This window comes from Erpetoichthys calabaricus, chromosome 12 (assembly GCF_900747795.2).
Source record: "Erpetoichthys calabaricus chromosome 12, fErpCal1.3, whole genome shotgun sequence".
Classification (NCBI taxonomy): Eukaryota; Metazoa; Chordata; class Cladistia; order Polypteriformes; family Polypteridae; genus Erpetoichthys; species Erpetoichthys calabaricus.
Window position 1 is genome coordinate 114,000,439 of NC_041405.2, and position 22,359 is coordinate 114,022,797.

Consider the following 22,359-nt stretch of genomic DNA (forward strand, 5'->3'; position numbering starts at 1 on the left):
GTGACAGTTTGGTCAGATACATGCACACCAGTAGCCAGCTGGAGGTCATTTTGTACCGTTCCTCCTAACACAAAGGAGCAGGTACCGGTCCTGCTGCTGGGTTGATGCCCTTCTATGACTCTGTCCAGCTCTCCTTGTGTAATGGCCCGTCTCCTGTTATCTCATCCATGCTCTTGAGACTGTGATGGGAGACACAGCAAACCTTCAAGCAACAACACATATGGATGTGTTGTCCTAGAAGAGCTGGACTACCTGTGCAACCTGAATCGGCTGTATGTACTCCCTCATGCTGCCAGTAGTGACATGGATACTAGCAAAATGCAAAACTAGAGAAGAATCAGTGAGGAAGAATAAGAAGAAGGCAATGCTCTATGGCCACCACCTGCAAAAACATTCCCTTTTTGGTGGCTATCTTGCTATTGGCTTTCCAGTCCACCGGTTGTCACTTTCATTTGCACCAAAGCAGGTGAAGTTGATTAACAATCACTTATACTTTCTAACTGGACTGATATCCCTGAAACTTAATTGAGTTGGCAGTTGGCAACTTTCGTTTTTTTAAAAATGTGGAGTCAGCACAGATGGACTATAGTATTCATATACACATGCATTAGCATTTTCTGTTGTGGTTTTCTCCACCTCCATTCAGAAAAGACTTTGGATACACAACAGATTGCTGCCTATTTTGATGGCTCCCAATAGCTGGAGTAAATGAGACAACATTCAAATAGTCAAGTCACATCCTAGAGCAAAAATCTGATCTGACTAGTGTGACTGTTGGCCTCGGCCATTACCTGGCCAGGACGCCACCTGGATGGAAGGACCCGGGAAGAGAGGATCTGTGAGGCACTACCTCCCCTGGGACGCCCTGTTGGGTTCCATGGGGGCTGCTGGGGGAGCTGCAGAGCCCTATGATGGATTTCCAGCACACCTGGGAGTGATTCCAGGTAATCCTGATGATCCTAAAAGGAGCTGCCTCACTCCAGTCTGAGGGCCAGATTTGGGAGGAGGAAGACAAAGCTTACTGGGAGAGGAGTGGAGGCGTCAGAGAAGGAGAAGAAGAAGGAGGAGTAGGAGGAAGAAGAAGAAGACAAAGAAGAAGAAGAACAAAAGAAGGGACTGAGCATTGTGTGTTTGTCTGTATTGAGGTGGGGGAGCGAGGGAAAAGTGCTGCCCCATGAGAAATAAATGTGTGTGACTTTGGACTTGTGCTTCTGTGCCTGTTTGTGTCCGGTGTGATGGACGGCTGGCGTTTCAGTCGGGCCGGGACACCCCTCAACAGAAGAAAGCAGCCTTTTCAGGGCACTGCATCCCCCAGGATGCTAGATGGCAGCTCCCCTGGACGGAAATGGTTCCCCGGATTCCCTCAGGGCAACATGGGACATGGAGTCCATTTCTTCAGCCCTGTTGGATGCCATGGGTGCCGCCAGGGGGAGCTCACCAAGAACCCGGGGACTATTATTGTTACAATAACCCAGAAGTACTTCGGAATCACGAGGACGGGAGCCCGCAGTACTTCCGGGATACTTGAGGAGGATGATGTGGCGTTTGACCCGGAAGAAGAGGAGTAACATTTCTGGGTCATGGAATATATAAAGGACTGTTGGAGACCCAGCAGATGGAGCCGGAGTTGGGTGGTAGAGTGACAGAGCTGCTGGGTGAAGAGGAGGATTATTGTTATTGTTATTAATTATTGTTTATTATATTATTGGAGAATTGTGGAGTGTGGGGTGCTTTGGGCACTTTATTGAAGAAAAATATTAAAGAATCTTCTTGGTGCTTTTAACTTGTGTCCTGGACATCTGTCTGGTGGGTTCAACGGGGCAACAGCGACCCCTAGCAGGTTTGGGGAGCTGTATGCCCCATATTTCACACTGTTTATTCTAAAATTTAATATGGGTGATTGGAATTTAATCGGAATTCAGCACCACATATGAAAGCAGTCTGTATCTGATTGGATTTTCATATAAACAAAAAAAATATATATTTTTTTTCAATCTGTGTCAGATATGAAGGTAAGTCTAACTCGGGTCAAATCATAGTAATTTTGTAAATATGTCAATACAAATATTACATTGACTTTGTGCCAGACAGTGGCAGTGTATAAGGATGTGTTGTATTTATTTTAGGGCTGTCAAGCGATCAAAAAGTTTAATCGCGATTAATCGCATGATAGTGTGTAATTAATCTCAAATGTATTTTTTTTTTAATGTTGAAATTTTTCCACAAAGATTTTTAAGTGCAATCAGACCATATTAAGAAGAATGGACACAACATAATGGCATATAAATGTACTTCACGTGTTCAGGTAACTGGAACATGAGGAAATAAAGACAAAGCTTCAACTGTGAGGAGGCTTTATTCACTCATACTCTAGGGCTGTGCAATGCTGAACATAGAAAACAAACAATTGGACTTATATTGTAAAACAGATTACATATATTTAAGACATGTAGTCTCATGACATGACATGTAGTTTTCAATAATGCTTAATAAATCTTACAGCAGAGAATAGACAACGAGTAGAGGATGAGAAGCCCCCCTCCCAATCCAACTTAAACTCAGCGCTACTACTGTTGCGTCATGTGGGGAGGCGGCCCCTGCCACTGAAGGTCTCATTATCTGACACAAAAACGTGCAAGTTTAACGCACAGTGGCTAAAAGATTTCCCAGTCTTTTTTTATGATCAATCCAATGTTTTGCATGTACTGATAAGCGTCGGGAGAAATGTTGGCAGGCACAATGCCGTACATTACTGGAAACCCGATTTTAAAACGGAATACTGTGACGTATAGTTTTTCAGGAAACAAAGTAAATAGAAAAAAACACATGGCATGTTGTCATCTGTGACCTCTGCTAATGTCACACAAAAAAAATAAAAGTTATTGAGGAGGTTCTTAAAAATCAAAGTGAACATTGCGTAGGCTACTGTATCGCAAAAGACGCCCACTCATATTTACTACATAAAAAATGGTATAAACATCAATTCGACTTAATACAACCTTATGCTAAAGGGCTGGCCAAATAGCCGACAGTATGATAAAAGAACTTGCCGATAAAGTAAGAGAATCCACGCTCCCACTATGTGTATTTAATGATCGATGCACATATTTCAATAATAGCGTTCGAGATTGCTAGAAGATAAATAAAAACGGGTGTATTACCTGCAGGGCTTGAGCAATGCCTCCAGCTTCAGACGTTTCTCCAGCTCAGCATTTGTTGATAGATAGATAGATAGATAGATAGATAGATAGATAGATAGATAGATAGATAGATAGATAGATAGATAGATAGATAGATAGATAGATAGATAGATAGATAGATAGATAGATACTTTATTAATCCCAAGGGGAAATTCACATACTCCAGCAGCAGCATACTGATACAAAAAACAATTTTAAATTAAAGAGTAATAAAAATGCCAAGGGGTGGAATTGAAGAGTCGCATATTTTGGGGGAGGAACGATCTCGTCAGTCTGTCAGGGTTAGGGTTAGCAGGACAGTGACAGCAGTTGGCATGACCACGTTAGTTTTATGTAGGGCAAGTGCATCTCTTAGTGGTTGTTCGTTTCTTCGCACACGCTTCACCATCTCCAAAGAGGAGTTCCATCTAGTCGGAACTTCGAGTGTCTCAGTCTTCAGGCCATGCGCGATTTGCTGTTTCTTAAGTTCTGCAGTACTGTATTTGATTGGCTGTGCTTGAAGTGCCCCACCACCTTTCGGCATTTGGAAAGTGCGCCGTCAAATACACTATTCTGCAGAGACACTGACAGAATGTTGAATGCTGTGTGCGATGCTTGGCAAGTGTTCGAAAGGCAGCTGTCTTGCCGCTGAAATTAAATTTCGTGCACTATATGTACTGAGTGTGCTTACTTTATTCTCAAAATTCCACTGGTTTGCTACATCCCATAAAATGTTAGGCGCATGTTTAGACATGATGTCTCTCTGATGTTTTCATGACCGTCAAAGCATGTGAATGCAGTTTCCACTGTTCATCGACATAACGGGTTGTAACTAGGGATTAGCTATACCACTGTTTTTGAAATCGATACCGATACAAGTATTTTATGTGTCAGATTTTCGATACTGATACCAATACTGAGTATTTTTAAAAAAGCATAGGAATTTGTTTTCAAATGATGATAGTGTTTAGAATGGCTAATATTAATGGGCCAGTCTGCATTTAAATGAACTGATATAACAACACAGTATTAAGGTCACCATAACAAATTTATTACAAAATTTATATTGATAGAATGAACATGTCATTTTCCAACCTGTTTACTCCAGACCAGGGCTATGGAGCCCATCCCAGCTGCCACAGGATAAAAGGCAGGAGCAAACTCGGGACAGGGTGCCCATCCATTACAGGGCATTACAGTTACCTTTGCCAGTTCACCTAACTTGTGCATCTTTGGACTGTGAGAGGAAACTTACACAGCCACAGGGACAACATGCAAACTCCACACAGGAAGGATCTGGGTAGCAAAGAATGAACACACAAATATAATAATGATAATATTAACTTTTACATTTTCATAAAGATTTGGTTATTCACGAATGTACTTAAACTGATCTCCTTAGAACACTAACATTTACAAAAAAAAAATATTCCCACATTTGCATTTTCTGTTATATTCTGCCCTTCTGTTTTATTGAGAAAGATTTTGTCATATTAGCTTTACATTTGGTTAAGTTTCAAATTTGTATTTAGAAAATATAATGCTGATATTTTTACTCTTAATACTATTTTGCCTCTACAGGTGCAAGGCAGGAACAATCCCTGGACAGGGCGAGAGCCCATCACACGGTAAACACACACACACACCAGGGACCAATTTAACATCAGTCCACCTAGCTTGTGTGTCTTTGAACTGTGGGAGGAAACAGGAGCACAATACAATTTTAACAATACAAAATTAAACAGAAACATTATATTTTATTACACTAGATGCTGTTACTAATGCAATTAAAGTACTTTTAAATACACTAAACCTGCAAAATAATTGGTTTATTTATTAACATTTACTCAGGCCCTTATTTTTTGGAAAGAAAAACTACTTTTAGTGAAAGTTTTAATCTTCAAATTAGGCACAGCTAGTAAGTATTTTGCATAGTGTGAAGACTATTTAACATTCTTATTTATGTATATTCGTTGTACTGTACCCTTCGTTTTAGTTGGCAGAAAAACAAAACTGACACAACTCATGACAAAATGCTCTGACAGTTATGCTTCACTATTATGAGTCCTCCATTATGCTAACAACGTGCTTTACATTTCCATTCATCCATCCATTATCCAACCCGCTATATCCTAACTGCAGGGTCACGGGGGTCTGCTGGAGCCAATCCCAGCCAACACAGGGCGCAAGGCAGGAAACAAACCCAGGGCGCCGGCCCACCACATGGCGCGCACACACACCCACACACCAAGAACACACTAGGGACAATTTAGAATCGCCAATGCACCTAACCTGCATGTCTTTGGACTGTGGGAGGAAACCGGAGCACCCGGAGGAAACCCACGCAGACACGGGGAGAACATGCAAACTCCACGCAGGGAGGACTCGGGAAGCAAACCCGGGTCTCCTAACTACGAGGCAGCAGCACTACCCACTGCGCCACTGTGCCGCCCTGCTTTATGTTGCATAAGTATTAATGAGTAATAAACGGTAAAATATTTTACTTAACTAAGTCTTCAGTATATTCCCTTCTACATAATCCTGCTAGCAGCAGAGTTACCTGAATAACGTCTCGTGCATCTTTGAAAACTTCCTGCATCCTCCCTTATCTGGCACTGATTGTAGCTACAGTAAATCGCCAGACTTCAGACTTGCATCGCTTTGATGTTTTACAAACGTTTTTCTGCTGAACAGCATGTGTGCTTTTTAACTGTTTAAATGGGTTGATTGTTTTGCCACTATACTGCTTATTCTTCTCACAAATATTGCATCGGGCGGCTGTATTCTTTTTCCATCTGTAAAAAGTACCAGCATACAACTAAGCTCTCGGTCTGCCATTGGCGTACAGTCTGCGTTTGAGCAAGGGGCGTGGGTTTATGGAGCTGTTGCGTGACAACGCGTCTGCTCATTTCAGTACGTGAGTGCAGAATGTGTGTTAATATATTCTATGCCTTTTGCATGATCCTTGCTACTGTATTGTACAGAAAAAAGTAGTAATCAATATTTTTGAATGGTACTCGTTACCAAATGAGTATATCTTGAGTATCGAAGTATCGATTACTGTAATATCGATCTTCCCATCCCTAGTTGTAACCCCGAGGTAGTTATGATTTCCAAGTGATATCCAGTAGTCACCAGTAAGGGCGACTGTCTCCGTGAACTCCAACTCCTTAGCTAGTTTTGCCCTCTCTGAGTCATACAGCTTGGGTATACTAGTTACGACTGTGACTCTCAAGGGTAATTCATAAGTTGGGTCGTTGGACGTGATCCGAATTATGTCATGCAGACCTTCATCCTCCACTATGTAAATCAACCTGCATGCTGTGGCTATCCATTTAGCAATTGCTACCATTAATTTGCTGGAGGTTGACACGTCCATTGATTTCTGCCAAACACTGTCAAGTGTGGTCTGTCGCATATTACCCGGACTAATGCTATTAGTGTAAAATTGATGCTTGGCATGCATGTGATATTGTAGGCTGCTTTACAGTAAACTACATGCAACCTTTTTTTTATCGAGTGAGCCGTCAGGCAAAGTTTTGAAACTGAACTTCCCATTTAATGGACCTTTTTTCCATTGCTCAACAATTAGGAATATGGAGTGACTTCTACGAGAAACAGCTTGAAGGCAAGAGTGGCATGCATTCAGTTTGCAGGCTCAGCATGATCTATGGGAATTTTGTAGGGTCAAAATGAACCTGCGTTAACGGCACTAACAGCGTTAAAGTTAGAGTGAGTTAACTTTGACAGCTCTAATTTATTTTAATGTAAATATTATATTACTGTAATTGTTTTATGTCTGTTCCATTGTTTTATGTCTGTCCTTTTGTGGAAAATCTTCAATTTTTAAACTCAAAACTATTTATATTAAATTTCAATTATTTTGCTGAAACAAACCAGGATGCACTGAACTTACAGGACTTTAATTACAGGCATTGAACGCCTTTGTTGTATATTCTTCCTGTATTGTACTAGTAATCAATGCATATTTTCCAGTCAGTTTCTTTTTCAATTAGTTTATGACCTGGGAATGGAAAATAAGTACAGATGCCACAGAACCTTTTTAAATTAATGTATAACCTTAGAAAGGATGGACCCCTAGGACTAGAAATTACAGAATTAGTTTACAGCTTGGCGGCATGGTGGCGCAGTGGGTAGCGCTGCTGCCTCGCAGTTACGTGACCCAGATTCGCCTTCCAGGTCCTCCCTGCGTGGAGTTTGCATGTTCTCCCCGCGTCTGTGTGGGTTTCCTCCGGGTGCTCCGGTTTCCTCCACAGTTAGGTGCATTGGTGATTCTAAATTGTCCCTAGTGTGAGCTTGGTGTGTGTGTGTGTGTTTGTGCATGCGCCCTGCGGTGGGCTGGTGCCCTGCCTGGGGTTTGTTTTCTGCCTTGCGCCCTGTGTTGGCTGGGATTGACTCCAGCAGACCCCCGTGACCCTGTAGTTAGGATATAGCGGGTTGGATACTGGATGGATGGATGGATAATGGATGGATGGAGTTTACAGCTTCAGAAAGGAAGGACTGTGGAGGTACTTAAAAGATCAAACACTTTGATCAGAGTCATTCATCATCAGGACAAGATAGCCAAAAAAATATGTGCAATGTCACATGTCAGAAAACCCCACAAATAACATTTTTAACATAAATATGGTTTGTCCAAGAGATGAACAAAATGAAGAAAGGCACCATACGAAGCAAAATCAGAGATCAAAATACGGGAGACCATCTAATTTTGATGTCAAAAAATGTAACCTATTAATAACACTGATCACTAAACCAAAAGCTACACACAGGACAACATCCACCCCTTGAAATTTCTGAATTTCAGTAAGCTTTTCTAAGACTGTTTATGTTCAGACCTTACTATTTTATTTTCTATTATATTTTCTTCTATTTGGTATCGTTATACATTAATAAATACCATATTGTTTTTATATTGCTATACTGTACTTTGTCTTTCATCTAGAGTTATTAAAATAATAAGAGGGCACCAAGAGTGGGCAAAATTGCCACTCTGTTGTCCACAGGGTTTATCAAGGCTATAGAGGTCACTCCTCAATAATTCGAACATCTGAAGTAAAAGCAAGACATAGTTTGGTTAGTAAGGAAAGAGTTGTACTTTTATGTGTGATGCAATGTTTGTTAGTGCTGGTGATAGTGAGTCCCTATGCAGAGAATCCAATATGATTGGCACCACTCAAGATTATGCCTGGCTAGGAACTCTGTGTATGTCTGTTTATCTTTGTCAAAACAAACTTCACAATAATACATGTCCATTCCCTTTGTATCAGCATAAATTTTATAGCAGTACTTATGGGTCATCCTGTAGATAATAGAATGTTGAAATTATGATGGGTTATTCAACTGAAAAGACACAACATGATGGAAAAGAACACAGGATTGACATGACAGGGACAGAGTAGGTGGGGATGTCCTACACTGGTGACTGATGTAGTACCCTCAGACACCAGTAGGCATTGTGATTTAGACAGTAACCGAAAAGGGGATTCCCTGAAACAAACAGTCTTGTTTGGCTGGTAGGACAGTCGAGAAACCATCTGAGCCAGCTGGTGAATTTCCCATTGGGATTAATAAAGTATCTATCTATCTATCTATCTATCTATCTATCTATCTATCTATCTATCTATCTATCTATCTATCTATCTATCTATCTATCTATCTATCTATCTATCTATCTATCTATCTATCTTCATTATAAAAGGCAAGGGCCAAGTAGTACTCATGAGGGGCACTGGCCCTTTTAAATAATGTAGTTGGGTTACAAGACCAGGGATTCCTAGAGTTCCCAGAGCCTGGCAACAAGTAGCCCGATAGCTCTGGGATTTTTGTAAGTTGTCTAGTACTACTCAAGTTATTGCTGAGTTGGCTCAGAAATTAAACTACAAAGGGATTTAAAAAATCACTCTATGCCAGTAGACTACTAAATTTGAAATTTGGGTGAAGTTTTGAAAATACTAACTTGCTCAGCCAGAATAAGTGAGTGGAATGGGCTCTATGTGATGCTTTCTTCAGTATCAAATCTGTTTTAAACAACCAAGGTTTTTGTCATAATTTTTTATTTATTACATAAATAATCAATGTGTGCAGACTAGTGCATATGAAACGTGGTATGTTTTACAACAATAGTGTTCAGGGAGAGAGTGTAATTAGTTGCTGGTACCAACAGATCAGAATTCAAACACAGGTTGCATACAGAAAGGTTAATAAAGAAAGATAAGGATATGTAGCTAGAATTGCACTTAAAGAATTGAGAGTAAGTCACAAGCCAAAAAAGAAACATTTAACCAGAACCAAAAAACGCGAGATGTAATTTGTAGCCAGGAACTCAGAAACTAAAAATGAGAAAGACGCTAGAAAGAAAGTTTAGTTGTTCAGGATTCTAAATCTTCAAACAACTCCAGCTGCTCCCAAAAGATTACAGTGTAAAACGCTAAAGAGTAATGATGTCAGATGTCATACACTTCCTGTTGCCAAGCCTACCAATGCCATAGCAACCATCAACAAAACTATCCCAGAATGGCAGCTCCAATAATGGAAAAAAATAGCAGTGTGGATGTATTTGAATTATATTTAACACTGGTAAAAACATAAAAAGAAAAACTGAAAATGAGCATTACTAATAGATTCCCTGACCTTCACAACTCCAGGGACTATATGTAAATATATTATTATATATGTTGTGGCCTGCAGAGGGCACACTGCCGGCCAGACTCCACTCCACTTTTTCTCCTCCACTGCTCCTGTCAAACTTCGTCTCCCTCCTCCTGACTCTGGCTTCTCAACTAGTGGCTGCTGGCTCCTTTTATAATGCTCCCGGAAGTGCTCCAGGTGCTTGATGACCTATTTTCGGCAGTTCTAAAATTACTGCCCATGAGGGCTTACCAGATCCTGCTGCAGAACCCCCTGGTGGCACACATGGATCTCAAAAGGGTTGAACCAAACTGTTCTGGACATGCTTGCTCCCCCAGTCTTTCCAGCGTGGAGGCGTCTCGGCCGCACACTACAATATATATAGACGACAGATGGTGTCCTGGGGGATCTCCTCCCAGATCTGGACCAGGGCATAATTGAGCTCCTGGACAGTCTGAAGTGCAACCTGGCAGTGTTGGATGGACCAAAAAATAATGTCCCAGAGGAATTCCATTGGATTTAGGTCAGGTTAGGTCAGACAAGTGTGGGGGCCAGTCAATGGTGTCAATTCCCTCATCTTCCAGGGACTGCCTGCATACTCTCTCCACATGAGGCTGGGCATTGTCGTGCACCAGGAGGAACCCAGGACCCACTGCACCAACATAGGGTCCGACAATGGGTCTAAGGATTTCATCCCAATACCTAATGGAAGTCAAGGTGCCATTGTCTATCCTGTAGAGGACTGTGCGTCCCACCATGGATATGCCTCCCCCGACCATCAATGACTCACCACCAAACCGGTCATGCTGAACGATGTTGCAGGCAGCATAACATTCTCCACAGCATCTCCAGACCCTTTCATGTCTGTCACATGTGCTCAGGGTGAACCTGCTGTTATCTGTGAAAAGCACAGGGCGCCAGTGGTGGACCTGCCAATTCTGGTATTCTATGGAAAATGCCAATCAAGCTCCACAGTGCCGGACAGTGAGCACAGGGCTCTTAGAGGATGTCGGGCCCTCAGGCCACCCTCATGAAGTCTGTTTCTGATTGTTTGGTCAGAGACATTCACACCAGTGGCCTGCTGGAAGTCATTTTGTAGGGCTCTGGCAGTGCTCATCCTGTTCCTCTTTGTCCAAAGGAGCAGATACCAGTCCTGCTGATGGGTTAAGGACCTTTGACGGCCCTGTCCAGCACTCCTAGAGTAACTGCCTGTCTCCTGGAATCTCCTCCTTGGCCTTGAGACTGTGCTGGGAGACACAGCAAATCTTCTGGCAATGGAACATATTGATGTGCCATCCTGGAGAAGTTGGACTACCTGTGCAACCTCTGTAGGGTCCAGGTATCGCCTCACGGTACCAGTAGTGACACTGACCATAGCTAAATGCAAAACTAGTGAAAAAACAGTTGGAAAAGATGAGCAGGGAAAAATGTCAGTGGCCTCCACTTGTTAAACCATTCCTGTTTTGGGGTTTGTCTCATTGTTGCCCCTCTAGTGCACCTGTTGTTCATTTCATGAACACCAAAGCAGCTGACACTGATTAACAAACCCCTCTGCTACTTAACTGTCCAGATCAATATCTCAGAAGTTTATATTATAATTATAAACCTGATTATGACAACCGCACGCAAAGCTGGCTTCACCATTTAAATAAAATAGGCTGTTGCCTAGGGTGGCAAAGTTAGGGGGCTGGGGAACATTTTTTTAAACATCATAGACGAGCCAGACATCTAATTCAATGTAATAAACATACAATTTTATGCTTGATTCGCCAAGGGGGACCCTTTTAACTTGTTTTTTGATTCACTATAGGAATATCTCTGCACAAAAACACAAAGGAGAAATCCCTATGCCCCCTCCCACTATTCAATATAATATCTGTATACCATTGGGGTAGACACACCAAGGGGACTCATCAGTTTTAAAATTGTAAACTTGAGAGATTCAAACATCTAGGAGTTGTCTATAGGAGACTGAGCTTTCATATAAGACCTAAGATACTTTGCCCTTGTTTCTATTACATTAAGCAGGATTTTGCCATATTGGTGCCCCAACAATTTATACCTCTATTCAAAATATTCTTCACTGTAAGCACTTTGATTCTGAATATATTTTAGATGTGCCTGTGGCAGTATGTAGTTGGGTTGCAACAGGTATAAAATTTAGAAATTTATTCTAAAAATAACCAATAAAAACATACAATATATTATTTAATGGTGGTGATGGAAGGAACACTGCCTCTAAATTAATTGAATTTTTTGACTGCAGTGTCTTTTTAGGTTGATTAGGTTATCAGGCCTGCCATGGACCATGCATTATTGTGCTGACACATACATGCTACAGTATGTGTGAATGTTCATATACCAAAACAATATAGACTCATTTATATACAATATAGTACAGCATTGTATAAGAGTGTCACTGAATGCAAGGGGACAATTTAATGCTTATCATGAAAAATGCAAGGTAAAAACAAAGAGAACATTAGAAAGAAAAGATTAAAACCAGAAATATTGCAAGAAAAATGAGCAGCAAAGTACAATAAAAAAACTTTTCTTGTTGTTGGGGAAATACCTTTACAGGAAAGCGTCTGTCAGTTGGGTAATAACTCGGAGACTGATTTTTAGTCTCTTAGACAGAAAAAAGACTTCTTTTTGCTCTCCGCAGGAGTAGTTTTGCTGTAGCCGCCCATAGGAAGGCTGCTTGCATCATGAAGGGGATTGGGGAGGAGCCCCATCCTCGGAAGAGTCGAAACCGTTGGAGAACCAAAGGGGTCAGGTCTGTTGGGGATCAGAACTGGTGTGATGCTGAGGTGTTGCCTGCTGTATGGCAGCACTCGGGTCCCAATTTGAAGTGGCCCATATGGGTAGGCACATGGAATGTCTTGTGTCTCCAGCAAGATGATCATCTTCCTCTGCTGTCAGAGGAGCTGCATAAACTCTGCATTTCAGTGGTGACACTCTCCGAGGTGCGCAGACTGGAGACTGGCCAGATCTCTGTGGGTGGATACACCTTTTATTGGTCTGGTCGCTCTGATGGCTGTCATACTCGGGGAGAAGCTGTTGCTGTAGCGGATTGGCTTCTTCCAATGGTGTCTGATGTCACTCCTTTCAATGAGCGTATTTTGAGACACAGATTATGGGACTCCCTGGGTGTTGTCTCAGTGTACGCTCTGACCGCGGTGAGTGACATCTTGGCGAGGGAGACATTTTATTTGCAGCTTTGCTCGGTGGTTGATGGGTGCCCACGAGGTGACACTCCTCTGGTCATGGGTGACTTCGATGTAGCCACTGACACTGACAGGGCTGGCTATGAGGATTGTCTCAGTCCCCATGGGTCTGGTGACCGTGGTGAATGTGGCTCCATGTTCCTTGACTTTGCAAAAGGTCAGGGGCTGTGAATGGCTGGATCCTGGTTCCAGCACCCAGAACCGCTTCATTGGACTTGGTACTCTAATACTGGTGGTGCGGTGAAGGAGATCGATCACATCCTCATGGGCAGATGCTGGAGGCTCTTGCAAAACTGCAAGGTCTACAGAAGTGCCCAGTTTGTGAATTCTGACCACAGACTTGTTGTTGCTGCTCTTAGGATCCAGCTTAGGTCCAGCAGGTTACCAAATGCTAGGAAAATTAGCCTGGACTTGGTCAGACTCCAAGACCAGGCTTTTTGTAATGAGTTTGCACGTAGCTTGTGTAAGGAACTTACAGATTTGGGTGCGACTGCCGATCCTAATGTGATGTGGGAGACCTTCCGTGACAAGACCCTGAAGGTTGCTGAGGGTTGTGTTGGTGTTACCGGTGTTTCCAGAAGGAGGTGTTTCATCTCGCAGGGCACTCTGGATATCATCGAGAAGAGTCACAGCACACAGCTCAATGGCAACTCTGGTCTGAACTGGGAACTGAGAATGATGGTAGCGAGGGCTCTGAAGGCAGATAAAGAGACATTTGTTAGAGGAATCTGTGAGCAAGTGACATACCATCTGTGGTCTAGCGATGCACATCCTGCTTACAGAGGAATCAAAGCATTACATACATCCGAATCTGTTCCTCGGAGAGTTGCAGTCAGGGTAGCTGATGGATGACACTGTAGTTGGGCCCGATGGGCTGGCTACTTTGAGCAGTTGTTCAAAGCTGATCCTCCGGCTAGGACGTTGGATATCTCTGGGTCCACGGTTCTTGAGGCTGATCCTCCAATTAGCTGTGAACCACCCAATCTCACCGAGATTGCACAGGTGGTGAACCAGCTGAGGGGAGGAAAGGCTGCAGAGATCTGTGGTATCCAGGGTGAACTTCTCCAGGCAGGTAGTAAGGCTGTCCTTCTGGCATTGCAAGCACTCTTTGCTTCCATTTGGGAGATTGGCATCATCCCAACTGACTGGAAAATGGGACTTGTCGTTCCTATCTGGAAAGGGAAGGGTGATCGCCTGGATTGCGGCAACTACAGGGGGATAACACTGCTCTCGGTGCCGGGTAAGGTCCTTGATAGGGTCGTCCTCAATAGGATCCGTGATCACTTGCTCACCTACCAGCGACTGGAACAGTCTGGTTTTATGCCTAAGAAGTCTGCCATCAACCACATCCTGGCACTGAGGGTTCTCGTGGAGTGCAAACGTGAATATCAGCAGAGTTTCTTTGCAGCCTTTTTCGATTTTTGTAAAGCGTTCGACTCGGTTGATTGAGCTGCCCTGTGGGACATCCTGAGGGTTCGCGGGATCCCCTCAAGGTTGCTGGATATCATGGCCGGCCTATACAATGGTACGGTGAGTGCTATGCAGAGTGGAGGCAGAACCTCTGTGTTTTTCCCAGTTGATTCTGGGGTTCATCAGGGGTGTGTTCTTGTTCCTACTCTGTTCAATGCTTGTATGGACTGGGCATTGGGCAAGGTCATAGGGTCCAGCGGCTGTGGGGCATCTGTTGGTGAAGAAAGATTCACGGATCTTGACTTTGCTGCCGATGCTGTGATCTTCACGGAGTCAATGGAGGCTCTGATTGGGGCACTCAAGAGACTGAGCGAGCAATCTGAGTGTCTGGGCTTGCGAGTGTCCTGGATAAAAACCAAGATCCAGGCCTTTAATGACCTCTTGGGCACAGCCATCAGCAGTGTGCCTGTCTGCGGAGAGAATGTCGGCCTTGTCAAGAGGTTTACTTACCTTGGCAGTGACATTCATGTCTCTGGTGACTCTTCCTATGAAGTCAGTAGACGGATTGGGAGAGTATGGGGGGTCATGAGGTTGCTGGAAAGAGTGTGTGGTGCTCTCGATATCTATGCAAAAGGACGAAGGTCCAAGTCTTTAGAGTCTTGGTGCTTCCTGTCTTGCTATATGGTTGCGAGACATGGACGCTATCCAGTGACCTGAGACGAAGACTGGACTCCTTTGGTACTGTGTCTCTCCGAAAAATCCTTGGGTACCATTGGTTTGACTTTGTGTCGAATGAGCGGTTGCTCATGGAGTCCCGAATGAGGCACATTATCTGCATTGTGAGGGAGCGTCAGTTACGGCACTGCGGCCATGTAGTGCATTTCCCAGAGGGTGATCCAGTTCGTAAGATCCTCATTGTTGGGGACCCGAGTGGCTGGACCAGGCCAAGGGGTCGCTCACGTAACACCTGGCTGCAGCAGATAGAGGGCCATTTCCGGAGGGTGGGACTGGACCGCGTGTCTGCCTGGGGGGTTGCCAACTGGGATCCTGAGTTGTTTCATCATGTAGTGGGTGCGGCAACGCACTGTACCAGAGCATGATCCCCAACTTGACTTGACTTGAATTTTTACATAACTTTAGCTACCTTATGTGACGATATGGGTTCCGCTCCATGTTCCCATCTTCCTTCTGGGAGCCCTCGAACCCAACACCGTCGGTAATGTCACCGATGAGCTGGACAGTGAGGCACAACAATGAAGGAAGCGGATGGTGCAAAAAGTGCAAAAGTGCTTTTATTAAAATCAACAAACAAAACCAAATAGTGTCCAAATTGCAGTGCTTCAAAAATGTTTCAATAAATAAATAAATAATCCAATAAAAACGAGTGAACAGTGGCGGTTAAAAACACAATAGAAGAAAAAATCCTTTTAAAACCCGAGGTTAAAATAATGGCTGGAAGCCATCCTTTTAAAAACAGATCCTGGTGCCTTTCTACTGGTGACTCCCCTGCTTCTCCCATACAGGCTATGCACCAGGGGAGCCACCCTACCTGCAGCTGACCTTCTTTCTGCCTTCTGCTACTGGTCTGTCCGCCTTTCTGACCCCTGGCTCCGTTGGGCATCACCATACCGTGACTTGGGCTCCCCAGCGACCAGGGTGCTCATGCTGGGGCTTTCACTTCCCAAGTCCCAACTTCCGCTGCCTTCTCGGCCTTACGCGGCAAGCCATCCTCCTTCCGGTCACTCTCACTCATCACCAATGCTTAGCGGGAGTGACCACTCCCGACTGCCCCCGGGTGCCGGCCAAACACCCCATGAGAGCTCACTGTCCAGCTGCCTTTCTCTCTCTACAGAGAGCACATTCGCTCGCTCACGCACCGGCATTCTCCTCCCTGCTTCCTGCCGCCTTCTCCTTCTGTAACCTCTGTTCGTTGCTTTCTGTTTTCTCCCTTCTAGCCGCCTTCCACTTCTATTATTTATCACGGGGACGTGGATCAGATGTGGCAATCAGCAGCTCCCGGCATCAATTACGGATGCTGACGACTCCTCACCTGTGTACTTAAGCGAGAACCGCCCACATCACGAATTCACCCGGGAACCGCTCCAGCCACACTACCACGCCCCCTCTGTAACTATTTATTTAAAAAGTGGCCTTTTTGACTTGAGGTGTTAACCTGCTACACCACACCTTAGCTTAGGGCTTTTGGTTAAGCTTTTGCATAACAAGTTCCTCACACTAACTTGGTTCTTTCTCTGTTTAAACACATTTTATTACTTTTCTAGTTTGGTTTAATGTAAATTTTGACGTGATTTTATACAATGAATAGATTATTCCATTTCTACACTTTATTTAGCAACTTGGCAATCAAAGAAAGCTAAAATCAGTTTACTTTTTCATTATTGCAGTCTGATAGGCTATGACACTTCCAGCATATTCATCCATCCATTTTCCAACCCGCTGAATCCAAATACAGGGTCACGGGGGTCTGCTGGAGCCAATCCCAGCCAACACAGGGCACAAGGCAGGAACCAATCCCGGGCAGGACACTCACACACACACACACCCACACACCAAGAACACACTAGGGCCAATTTTAGAATCGCCAGTCCACCTAACTTGCAAGTCTTTGGACCGTGGGAGGAAACCGAAGTACCCAGAGGAAACCCATGCAGACACGGGGAGAACATGCAAACTCCACGCAGGGAGGACCCTGGAAGTGAACCCGGGTCTCCTTACTGCGAGGCAGCAGTGCTACCACTGCGCCACTGTGCTGCCCTTCCAGGATATTTCCTTTTCTTATTTGATAAAAGAGTACAGTGAATTATTACCGTTTCTCCATTTAGAAAGAGCGCACTGCTCCATCCCATGTTCAAATTCACCTTGTACTCTTCTGTAAATCTGAACTCAGTTGAGCGCTACTGCCAAAGGCTAAAGAGTGCGTCATTTACATTTGACATTACTAAGCAACAATTAATGCACAGTTCTGAATATACTGTAGTACCTTCGAACAGCGTACTACTGATCCAATTGAGTTTACCAAATTGGTCACCTCATATAGTATACTGAGAAGGCAACAGCTGTGTCCCTACCAGAAGTTTTGAATAAATATCCATTGTAGTACCCCAGCCGGGATGCCCAGGAGGACCGTAGGAGGGCTTGTGCCTCCTCCAGAACACGAGGGGGGCACCCGCCTTGGTTGCTTTGGGGGCCACGGGTACAGAGCTTGGAAGCTCAACCCTGTAGGGGCCCGTGGTCACTGCCAGGGGGCGTCCCGATGCCTTGGGAGCCCTGGACCTAAGCACTTCCGCCACACCCGGAAGTGCTGGGGGGAAGAGGATTGGGGACACCCGGAGGACTTCCGGATACACTGCCAGAGCTTCTGCCACACAGGGGTGTGGCCACAGAAGCTCATTGGGATGCACCTGGAGTCCATCTGGGGTGGATAAAAGGGGCCGCCTCCCTCCAGTCAGGGGCAAGAGTCGGGTGGAAGTGGATGAAGCTTGGTGGAGAAGAGTGGAGGCGGACCAGAGACTGTGAGAAGGCATTGTGTTGTGGCCAAGGACTTGAGGGGTGATTGGTGCTGCGGCACTGGGTATTGTGCACTTCGATGGATGTAAATATTGTAAATAAACGTGTGTTGGGTGAAATCAACATGTCTACCTGTCTGTGTCCGGGCTGTTCCCCACACCATTCATTTCCCAACCCGCTGAATCCGAACACAGGGTCACAGGGGTCTGCTGGAGTCAATCCCAGCCAACACAGGGCACAAGGCAGGAACCAATCCCGGGCAGGGTGCCAACCCACCGCAGGACACACACAAACACACCCACACACCAAGCACATGCTAGGGCCAATTTAGAATCGCCAATCCACCTAACCTGCATGTCTTTGGACTGTGGGAGGAAACCAGAGCGCCCGGAGGAAACCCACGCAGACACAGGGAGAACATGCAAACTCCACGCAGGGAGGACCCGGGAAGCGAACCCGGGTCTCCTAACTGCGAGGCAGCAGCGCTACCACTGCGCCACCGTGCCGCCCCTGAATAAATATTCAAAATTTATTGCTACATTACATTTAAGTGACAGAAAGTTATTCTGAAAAATAATTTATGGGCTGCAAAAGATTACCAAACAGTGACAAAAGGGTTACAATGCCAATCCAGGAGCATGGTTTGTGTGTACCCAATTCATAACACATGTGGTAGGATGTAAAAGAAACAATATCATCAACTATAAATGAAATAACAGCAAAGTAAAAACTATGACACTTTTACTCAAGATGAGCTGAATAAACTTAGTATTCATTTTACAATGAAATATCCTGATAAGGCTTCAACGGACCTTGGGTTATTTATGCTGCAGCTCACTCAATGTGATGTGTGCCTTTAATCTTTAAGAAGGTTAAAATCCACATAGCAGCTACATTGTCAAATCATGTAGCTACCTGAGTGCTTTAAGAAAACCTCCATAAGTGCTACCCTACATGCATTTAATAATTTATTAGTTTTCTACTTTCTACCTTAACACTTGCAACCAGCCATTGCAAAAACTCATACATGCATTGTCAAACCCAGTTAATCACATTCAAATCCATTGGGTGGGCTTTAGCACCTAACTTCAGGCTGTGGTGTAAAGTGAGAAGCAACCCTGTACAGGACAAAAGTCCATTACAAAGCCTAGTATCTATCTATCTATCTATCTATCTATCTATCTATCTATCTATCTATCTATCTATCTATCTATCTATCTATCTATCTATCTATCTATCTATCTATCTATCTATCTATCCTCTCTTACATACACACACACTTATGCTGGGTCTGTTTAGAATTGGCTGTAAGCACACAGTAAAAAAGCCAACACATAAGCAGTGAGAAGTCTTGGGGTCCCAAGAGGGAAAGGTCACAGTATGGAATCATAAATCTGTTTGTTCAAAAAGACACAAAGGAAGTGAGTTGAACCTGTGGGCATTACATGATGTGGAGAGGTGAGTGAAGATGGATTAGGGTCATTGTTCTTTTTCCTGGTGAACGAATTCTGGACTTTGGAAGAAACAAAAGAACACATGATCAGTCTCTTTAATCTAGTCTCCACAAACCCAGCCGAATAGTCACATTCTTGACATGGCCTTCTGTAACTGTGCCTTATAAGGTAGGACACGATCTGCCATGAGACTGTAGACACAGAACAACATCAGCATTACAATGGAAAGTAGCTTTTTTATGACCATCCTTGAAACTGCAATATGGTGGTTAAGGAACCACTTAGTGATCTTTAATTAGATTCCTTATATAGCACTATCTATGGTAAAGGTGCACAATCCATCACAAAGGTTAAATTAAAAAAAAAAAAAATATATATATATATATTTAAATAAACAAAAAACTATCTGCTCAAAACTGATATCTTAATTGTATAATAACTCATTTCAACACCAGGACATCCCCCTGCACAGCAATAGACCTTTTCTCACAGTCCAGTATTTTTCAAGGCAAAGTTATTTGTTCACAAACATGGTATATATGCATTTGCCATGCAAAATTGTATTCTAAAGTTAAGTGTTTTCTATAAAGTTAAAAAAATATCTTGTCCTCACTGACACTTCATAATAGAGGCTAATGGGGCATCTGATAAACCAACATGATATTTACTGAGATTACCATGTAGACTAGCTGATTAAACAGTAGCAAGTAGTGCTACAAGATGGCATAGATATTCTTCCCACATACTGAAAAAATGATTATATCTTCCAAATAGGTGGCACTATAGGCATAATCAGGTCCAGTGGCATAGCCAGGAATTCTTTTCTAGCAAGAAATTGAGAAAGTGTACAAATCATAATTCCATTTAAATTTGCATATATTTGCTTAGCAGAAATGTTCATCCAAAGCGCCTTACGACAGAGGTCAACATAATCAAGTAAACATCAGCCTGTTTTTTTCAGAACAGTTACAGGACAAAAGGTCAAAAACTGATAACCACAAGTGAAGAGCTCAGAATAAAAAGGATGATTTGTCAAGTCCACTTTTACAATTCAGAATCATGGTCTGAGTCAGGAATAATGAATATATACAGGAAGACTGCCTCTCGGGAACAAATATTTCCCCAATATGCTAGGTGGAAGTGTTTCTTTAATATGTCTCCATTTTGGACTCCCACAGGATGAAGAAATGTAGTTCACTAAATGAGAAGTGTAGTTCATGAGGATAGTCCAGTTGGGTTCCTCCATGAGTCACCAAGGGGCTATGCTGGGAGAAGACTCCCTTATTTCATGGCTGGCACAGGAAGTACTCCCAGGTCCGATATAAAAACTGCCGCTCCACCTTACTCGAGGAGTCGGAGTTAGGAGGAAGTGTACAAAGCTTGCTTAAGAGGAGTCGAAAAGGAAACAAATTTATTGTGAGTGTATTGATCCGTATCTATAGAAGACATTTGTGCAAATAAAAAGTCTTTTGAGCCTAGAATTGATGAATGTCTAGTGATGTCTGGGATTTGGGAACTGTGGCTCCTCTTTCAGGCCACAGGAGCTAGTGGCAATGAAGCCATTATTGGTGAGGATACCAGCCCTGGATAGGACGCCAGTATATTGCATACACACACCCACACTCACTCATACTGGGTGAGTTTAGGGTCATGTCTTTGGAGTGAGAGGAAAGATGGCAGAGTATACAACTCATGACCTGCAGTATCTGGGAAAAGAATTCAAACTAGCTGGGAGACAGCAGCGCTATTAACCAAATTACTGTTACATAATTGCTACTAAATCCTACCCCGGCTTGTCAAATTTCCTGAAATGAACCAGCAACCACAAAATGGAAAACTGCCATTGAAAATGGATGAATGGATAAAGTACTGTGACCAGCAGGTAGTATTACACACCCCAAACCCCAAACACAAGCACAACTACACAAGTCCCAGGTTCAAACACAAGGTTTATTAACCAAAATATCTTACAAAAACACTTCTCACAAGTTACACAATCACAGACATTCCTTTTCTCTCTTCTCTCTCTCACTCTTATTGCTCCATTCCACCCGCTCCTCTCCTGACTCAATTCGCCTGGATGAGACTGAGCAGCTTCCTTTATATTAAATCTGGGAGAACGTCCGGTGCAAGAGCACAGCCCAATGGAAGCAATTACTGGTTGGGTGGAAGTCCCTGAAAGTAGGGACCACAAATCCCAACATCACCCACTGGCGGCACCTCTGGAACCCAACCAGGCTGACCCATGGGACAACAGTTCCCAGCATACCTTGTGGGTGTCCATACTGGTAGCACTGCCCTAGGATGCTGCCACCTAATGTGTTGGGCATGCATGTAGTCCTCATTGATTGACTCCCCAGGTCCTTCTATCACACAGGCCTCATAGCTGGTATTGTTCTTCGATCCAACCCTACCAAGACACTAGTGTACCCAGTTCCAAACTGGCATCTTCTGCCAAGTTCTTGGCTAAAACACCATGCCTCCAACAGGCTGGCCTCCATTCCAGGTAAGGAACCTTGCCTCATCCAGTCCGGTATGCCCACTTATGCATACCATCCTTTACAGTATATATGAGGATACTTTCATTTTTAATAACTCCACAGATTACAGTGACTTGACCTGAACTGTCTGATCAAAGCAGTGAAATCTATGGAATTATTTTAATAGCTTGATTTAAAAATATATGCCCTGTATTTACAAATTCAACATGTGCATGGAAGGTTGAATCAAAAGTCTAAACTGGCTTGGTATGAAAGGTGATGGGGAGTCTGTGAGTGTGTCCTGTGATGCCTGCCTACAGTTGACTCCTGCCTAGCGCCTGCAGTTTCACATAACTTGAACTGAAAACGTTGTGTTGTTGTGAAGGTGCTACTCAATGGAGTGTAAAAGAGATCTTAATTGCCCAAATGG

At 43.6% G+C, this 22,359-nt stretch overlaps 1 protein-coding gene across 1 annotated transcript in view; it reads left to right on the forward strand.

Annotated features, from left to right (window-relative positions):
• gcna (germ cell nuclear acidic peptidase) overlaps positions 1–22,359 on the forward strand; it is an 816,449-nt gene that overhangs the window by 33,055 nt on the left and 761,035 nt on the right. The window lies entirely within an intron of this gene.